This window comes from Magallana gigas, chromosome 3, assembly GCF_963853765.1.
Source record: "Magallana gigas chromosome 3, xbMagGiga1.1, whole genome shotgun sequence".
NCBI classification, from domain to species: domain Eukaryota; kingdom Metazoa; phylum Mollusca; class Bivalvia; order Ostreida; family Ostreidae; genus Magallana; species Magallana gigas.
The window spans coordinates 20543211-20551435 of record NC_088855.1 but is presented as its reverse complement, the minus strand read 5'-3'; the positions used below and the strand labels follow the sequence as shown (position 1 = coordinate 20551435).

Sequence of the window (8225 nt, the reverse complement as noted above, 5' to 3'; positions counted from 1 at the left end):
TGAAATGATCGACAAAGTCTATCATAACCAAAACAATTCATTTATTAATTTATAGCAGTTCACTGCATTTGTAAATGCTTCCAGAGTGCAGTCCCGGCTTTCGAGGATGGAATTGTACTGACACATGTCCAAAGAATCATTTTGGTGAAACGCAAATTTGTCATCACGTGTGTGGATGCTTGCAAAGATTGGACTTGTATAATTTACATATGACAAACAATGGTACTAGCAACTTTTTAGAGAACCTTTTGCAGAGGAGTGTCCTTCTTCAAAGGATGTGTTATCCACAAGCACAGGTCTTATGTACAGTAGGCATATTATATCCCTTTTGAAATAACTCTTGATTTCAAATCTCCCATGAACAAGCATACTGAGAGTATTGCATAAACAATACACGATTCCTACCGGTTTGTATTACATTTGTATTCTATGAAAGCTTCGAAGCATGCATCTATTTCTAAACTTTTATGAAGGAGATGTTATGTTTTAATCAGAGATAAAAGAACAGAAGAAATTCAAACTACATAGTCGATATTGAAATTATATAAAAAAAAAAATGGGACTAATAATACTCTTTATTTTATCTCCTGTAATTTCGCCAAGTCCATTAAGTATTTGCAGGTAAAAATTTTTGAAAACAATGCACCAATGCAGAATATAATTTCTTACCGTCTATTGTACACCGAATCAACAGACCAACCCGATAACGAACCCGATTGTAATAATACAAAAAACCATGTAAATTAAATTTACAACATAATGCTTGACACTATTTTACAGAGCTAATTTGTTTGTTAGAAACAATTATAGGAATGGTACAAGTAATTCACGATATTATTACTAACTACATACTTGCCTCGTTTATTCAATACACACCGAACCCGATGGCGAACCCGAACATTAAAAAATTAGAATGTAAAAAATAAATTTTCTCGAAAATATGTCAACCAGACGCTACAAAAGTGTAGACTTAATCTGTCGTTTGATATTTTGAAGTTGTTCAGCAAATTTCATATTATTTCTCAAACGCATAAAGAAAAAAGTGTGGAAAACTGAAGTGGGACAGACAGGCGGATGGATGGACGGTCAGACAGACGGACAGACAGACAGACGGACGGACGGACAGACGGACGGACTGACGGACGCAGAGGAAAGCTATAGTCCCCTCCGGGGAAACCGGTAGGGGACTAATAACCGTTAAACATTTCTGAGATAGATTTAAGAAATGATGATAATAATTTTGCTATTGATCGACGTATCAAAGAATAAATTGACCGGAAAACTTCATCAATGCTCGTAAATTGTCATATATAAATCATTAACGTCCAGCGGGATTCGAACTTATTACTAACAGATTAATAGTTTACTGTCTTGTCCATTGCGTTACGCTGTTATGTTACAAATTGGAGAGAGGGGAAAAAATAAAAATTTAAACTTGATTTTATTGCTGTAACTAAGGTCACAATATGGAGGTGTCCCATTCCGTCTTAAATTTCATTAAAGAAACGTATTAGCAGGCTAATCGGTTAATGTGTTAGTAAAAAAATTCTTCGTGATAAAATTTTTATCAGAAACCAAAAGAAATTTTCATGCACGGTTTCAAAATAAAAGCTTGGTAATTAACCTAACACATGCGATCCATTGTTGATCATACACTTAACATCAAATACGGAAACTGGCAGTATACTAGTATTATAATAGTATTATCGTAAATCACAAAGCATGAACAGGTGGACACTATTGAAAACAATCGGGAAGATTTTTTCAAAAAATTAATTTTGATTGAAACAGTACAATATTTTTGATAATTTGTGTTTTATATAGACGTAAAATTGCACCCTAAATAAGTTATAATTATAAATAATGTAAAAATACATGTGAAACACTTAATCCTATTTTCCTTAATATTACAAACTTGGCGTTCCTCCTGCTGAGAGCGCCATATGGTTTACAAGGAAGCAGTTAATCTGTATGCACAACCCATCTAAAAGAGCTGATTACTGACCACTCAAAGAAAATATTAAAAAAATTAATTAATTCGTCCTCTTAATTCATCCTTAAAATATAATGCAAATTAATCTATACAATGAAATCAAACTTAAAATATATGGAAAAATATAATTTTTTATTTAAATGCAATCCATTGGTCGTTCTTCATTAAAACTTCCTTTGCATGTTCGTTAACTTCATATGTACGGTTTGCACAACGCACATTGTTTTAATATTTTTTAAATATTACATTCCTGTCAAGTGATTTTAATCTATACACGTGTTTATATTTTCCGGTATATTTTGGTAATGTATGAAAATGATCAATGTAATATTTCACAGAAACGTTGGATCATGATGGTGGCTCTAAGAAAAAATTATGTAAATTTAAATAAAAAAGTCGATACAAATTTCATTTTATTATTCCTTTTAAAAATGGATGTGTTCTTTCTTCTTTTGATGAAAACCGCCGACGCCTTACATGGTGACAATTTATGTCAGGATCCTAGGTAAATATGTCACATATCATAACTGTTATGTATTTATTATTGAATTCATATTTGAATCATAACTTTTTAGACAGTGTTTCTTATTTTAAGTTTTTAAATGTAAAGCGCAAGTTGATATACCTTTTTTTAAAAGTTTGCATCCGTCACAACACATGGTGTCACTTTTAAAAAGTAGAATTGTTTTTAAAAATCCCTTTAGATTTTTCGAAAGAACTCCAGTAACTACCTTACATGTAATTTAACAAGAGGCCCATGGGCCACATCGCTCACCTGAGGAACAATAGGTATGATAAAATCAGCTCAATGGAGTCATAATACAAACTATCTGGACAATGTACAATAATTCATGTAAATCCTGTATAAATAAAATCCATTTTCCCCTGGATATTCTTATGTTTATAATCATTCTAACAGGATGATTTTATAGCCATATCATATGTTGAGTTTTGCAGTTCTAAAAAAGATCCGTAACAATAGTTTATATATGGGATATAAACGTACATCAAACTCTGAACCTTCTCGTGAGGCCAAAGAATTGTCCTGGGGCCAAAGTCTTAACAATTATAAAGAATCATCTGGCTGATTAGTTTTTAAAGATTTGCCCTATATATTCCTTTGTTAAACTTTGACACCCCCCCCCCCCATTGTGGCCCCACCCTACCCCTGGGGATCATTATTTTCACAACTTTGAATCTACACTACCTGGGGATGCTTTCACACAAGTTTCAGCTTTCCTGGCTGATTAGTTTCTGAGAAGAAGATTTTTAAAGAATAACTCTGTTTATTCCTATGTAAAACATCGACCTCCCATTGTGGCCCAAACTTACCCCCAGGGGTCATGATTTTCACAAATTTGAATCAACACTACCTGAGGATGCTTCCACACAAGTTTTAGCTTTCCTGGCTAATTAGTTTCTGAGAAGAAGATTTTTAAAGATTTACTGTATATAATCATATGCTAAACTTCGATCCCCCATTGTGGCCCCACCCTACCCCCGGGGGTCATGATTTTCACAACTTTGAATTTACACTACCTGAGGATGCATCCACACAAGTGTCAGCTTTCCTGGCTGAATAGTTTCTGAGAAGAAGATTTTTAAAGATTTACTGTGGATTCCTATGTAAAATGTCGATCCCCCATTGTGGCCCCACCCTACCCCTGGGGGTCATGATTTTCACAAATTTGAATCTTCACTACCTAAGGATGCATCCACACAAGTGTCAGCTTTCCTGGCCGATTAGTTTCTGAGAAGAAGATTTTTAAAGATTTACTTTTTATATTCATATGTTAAACTTCGACCCTCCATTGTGGCCCCACCCTACCCCCAGGGGTCATGTTTTTCACATCTTTGAATCTACACTACCTGAGGATGCTTCCACACAAGTTTCAGCTTTCCTGGCCGATTAGTTTCTGAGAAGAAGATTTCTAAAGATTTAATCTATATATTCACTTGTTAAACTTCGACCCCCCCCCCCCCCCCCCATTGTGGCCCCATCCTCAGGTGAGCTAAAAAGGTTAAGTTTACAATTCAATAAGTTGGTTTCTGGAAGAACAGATTTTTAAAATTTTCGTAATAAATATTGACAATTTTTTTTTTTACTTTTTTAATCTTTAGCTTTTAAGATCTGTGTACAAACATAGAATTGTGAGCAAATCTCTGTATCTTGCTTATAATTCGAAGCTTAACACTCAAATATGGTTAGTAAATAGAAATTGTAAACAATTAAACACAAGAAACATGCACTAAATGTATAATGAATTATATATATACATGTATATACCTACATATTTCCGTAAGCGATATCAAACTCTATATAAACGGAATAAACTAGAGAAAATGTCGAGCATCTCAACAAAACCTATTGCATTAATCTACCATTACGCAAAAGATAATGCCGAATTACCGATAGAATGAATTGCATTTCAGTACCCCTACATCAGATTTTGCTTAATTTGCGCAGGTAAACAGTTAACGTAACTGTTTGATTTACCGAAGTCTCTGTTTGATTTGATACGTAAAAATCACGAAATACAGACGATAGTTTCCAGGTTACAAAGCATAAATAATGAAAACGAAACGAAAATCAGAACAAGCTAACACCAACGTCATGTGTGAAAACTGTCAACGCATTGAAATATTTAGCCTCAATTTACTTCACAAAATCGGCACCAATATATTTTTCATGTTTCAAAATTTCCCTTCATACGCAAACTGTTGCACAACAAGCAAATTCATCATAGTCAGATCGACCCTTTTTCGTATAATGTCATGGCTGCTTTAAACAAAGAACCTCGTTTTAGAAGTATGGAATACGAGTCTTGGTAAAATGGGTATGCAAACCCGGGCCGTGGCAAAATAAATGCCGGGGCAGATCGGCAATCGTCAATTCCAAATACGCATTATTTTGCAGCAATATCTACAGCGAATACAAATATACTAGTCCATCAAATATCCTGAAATTTTAATGAGATTGACAGATTAATAACTGCCAATCTTTTGTTTTGCCCAGGCCAAGTCTTGCCTACCCATTTTATCGGATGCCGAGCCCGATGCTATTAAACTGATTGAAACACGCCTTTCCTTTATTATTATTTTCGTAATAACTTAGATTTGAAACAAAATTACCCCTTAATTTTTGCAATTTATATTTTCCTTCCCATAAGGATAATTTATGCTAAACTACGTTGAATTTGCCTCGGTAGTTCTTGAGAAGAAGATTTTTAAAAGTGCACCCCCCTTTTTCTACAGTTTCAAGGTTTTCTCCGCTTTGAATATAGATCGGACTTTTATTTTTGCAATTTATATTTGCCCTCCCATAAGGATGCTTTGTGCCAAATTTGGTTGAAATTGGATAAGCAGTTTTAGAGAAGAAGTTCAAAATGTAAAAAGTTTACAGACGGACAGACAGACAGACGGACAGACGGACAGACGGACGACGGACAAAATGTGATCAGAATAGCTCACTTGAGCTTTCAGCTCAGGTGAGCTAAAAACTATAATATTTATTTTTGTAGTAACTTTGAGCAAAAGCTCCATTCGAATTCGAACTCGATATCTTCGGGTCACAAGCTCTCTACTTTGACCACTAAGCTGTGGTAATATTTGAACAAATATTAAGTACGAACAATTCAACCAAACTTTTTAAATCGCTTTGACGTAGTGTCTTAAGGTTCATGGATAATTTGATAAGAGAGATAATAAAACTTTTGTTCGAATTATTTTTGATGGATTTTGTGGCAATTTTTGAGAGAATTATTTTCAAAGTGAATCTTTTTTTTTAATGTTTGGTTTCCAACATTTTACACATCACAATGCGTAAAATGAAGTTTAGAACTGCAGAGTGTTGCAGCAACTCACAGAACTATCAGTTCGTTAGACACAGGTTCATTCATTTACAACTGCAAGTTCTTTTAATTTTATTCGTCGGAAATTTAATATTTTGATACTTTGATAACCCTTGTTTCAATCAATGCTATTTCCAGAAATATAGCGGAGAAAACATCATCATCGGGTAACCTTTTTCATCATTTATAAATAAACACAAAAAGGCCAAGAATATATTTATAATCTTTTTACAGAACAAATGAATGGTCATACAGGAATATCTAATACAAAATTTAAAATATCCTTAATTTTCTATTTTTTTTATTTTATTTTTTTTTTTGTAGGAGAGGTAATTTCTAAATTCCTACAAATCTTACGAATAAACGTAAATTTTTTGAGTTTATTGTGACAAAAGAAGCAACACTTATCTGTTTTATTGTTGTTTTTTTTATATTATGTGAATACCATCAGTTATCATTACATATGGTTTATCTGATAATGAAATAAATATAGTATTTTTAAACAGAATGTTATTTTTTCTTCATATCATGGTTAAGTTGATTGTCAACTTTTGAGCATATAAGAAGAACACGAAGCATTCAAACAAAATAGAAAAAGAATAATTCAAATAATACGTGTATATTTTAATTATATCACAATGTTTAGTGCTATATGAAAATGTACATTAGGATTATAAGAAATGATACGTATTTTGAAGCAGAGGGTTTATGAATCTTAAAAAGTATAAGGCTTAATGTTAATTAAAGCTACCTTGAGAGACATACTGTCCGAGTTGGAAGTACACTACAGTAATTTTATATTATTCTTATTTCCAGCAATAATGTGACTAAATGCTGTAAAGATTACGAGAAAAGGGATGACAAGTGTGTCGGTAAGAAACAAACTACTCCATAACGTAAAACGTTACTAGTATCAATTATATTTTATTTCAAGAAGGCTTTGTGCTCAACAAACTGTTTACCAGATCTGCCATAAAGATTTATATACAATAAGTTTGACCATTAAATATCATTTAGTGAAGAACAAAATCAAAATATGTTGATTTCATTTCATTTTCCCATATCTTTATACAGAGATCTTTCTTTTAAAGAAGGTAAATATAGCCTAAAAATAGCAACGTCTATCCAGCCCTCTTAAGTGATAACGATTATAAACAATTAGATACTAGATTATATCTTCAGTTGAGTCAATTACATACCTGATTTTATTAAATGTGTATCAGCAATACATAACATCTGTAATAATTGTTACCTTTCTAGAGTGTAGATTAGGGTATCATGGAACTAATTGCACCACTAAGTGTAAAGATGGTTACTTTGGGCGACTCTGTGCTACAAAATGTAACTGTCATCATGATTTTGAATGTCATTATGTATGTGGCTGTGTGAGTTCATCATTCATCAACGATACAACAGCTGAGACGTGTGATGGAATGACGGATAGCACAGCAAGTATGACGCGTTCATACACAACTCAACCTATTGTAAATTGTTCGAAAAACGTCAAAGGCAAGTTAATATCACACTAATATCAACACGTCTTGATGTTAATCAATAACTGTATATAATAAAAATTATTATCATTATTATAAGTATTATCATTATTATAATTATAACATGTATATGATCAGTATTTTAAAATAGAGATATTGATATTTTGGATTCGATTAATTTTATTCGTTGGCAGTAGAGATTTAAAGAGCCACTTGATATGTTACTAGTTATAAAAAGTATAATTTCAAAGATTTTGATATCCATGATTAACGAGGCCGAGTACAGTTAGAGTACGCACGCTTTCGCACAGCGTTTCATTTGCAGAGTGACGTAATCTTTTTGCTTGGTTGACGGTATCAACTGCAGATATTCAGCAAAATTTGTCGAAAATAGCTCGTTTGAAATGTAAATTGATATTTTATTGTAGAATAAACATAAATGTTTTGAAGTATAAGCTATATTTGGGCTCGTATCAAAAACGTGAAGAGGGTTCAGCAAGCCTAGCCCTCTGTCACGTTTTCTTACCCGCCGAAATATAACCTAATAAGACATGTATTTCAAGACAGTAACCATGTATTTTATATTAATGACCCTTAATATGTGATATAATATATTTATTTATAACTTAAATATGTCTGAATATTTTAATAATACTATAAAGTTCACCATTACCGCCTTTGTCAAATAAAAAATAGCCATTATCTGACAAATCTGGGAAACTAACATTCAAAATCAGGAGGTAAAGGATTTTATTTTTATTTGACCATTTGATGCCTTTTAGCAATAACTTTCCTATGTAGAACAGAAAAAGGAAATCCTTAGGGCAGAAGTTTAAAAAAAAAACGGTAAAAAAAAATGTGCAAAATTGATTTATTTCAAGCAAATTC

At 32.6% G+C, this 8225-nt stretch overlaps 1 long non-coding RNA gene across 1 annotated transcript; it reads left to right on the top strand.

The window, feature by feature from the left end:
* The first annotated feature begins 2142 nt into the window (after positions 1–2142).
* LOC117692630 (uncharacterized) lies at positions 2143–7352 on the top strand. Its single transcript, XR_004603940.2, has 3 exons — positions 2143–2498; positions 6661–6716; positions 7105–7352. It is a non-coding gene; the product is annotated as an uncharacterized lncRNA (long non-coding RNA).
* Positions 7353–8225: the final 873 nt, after the last annotated feature.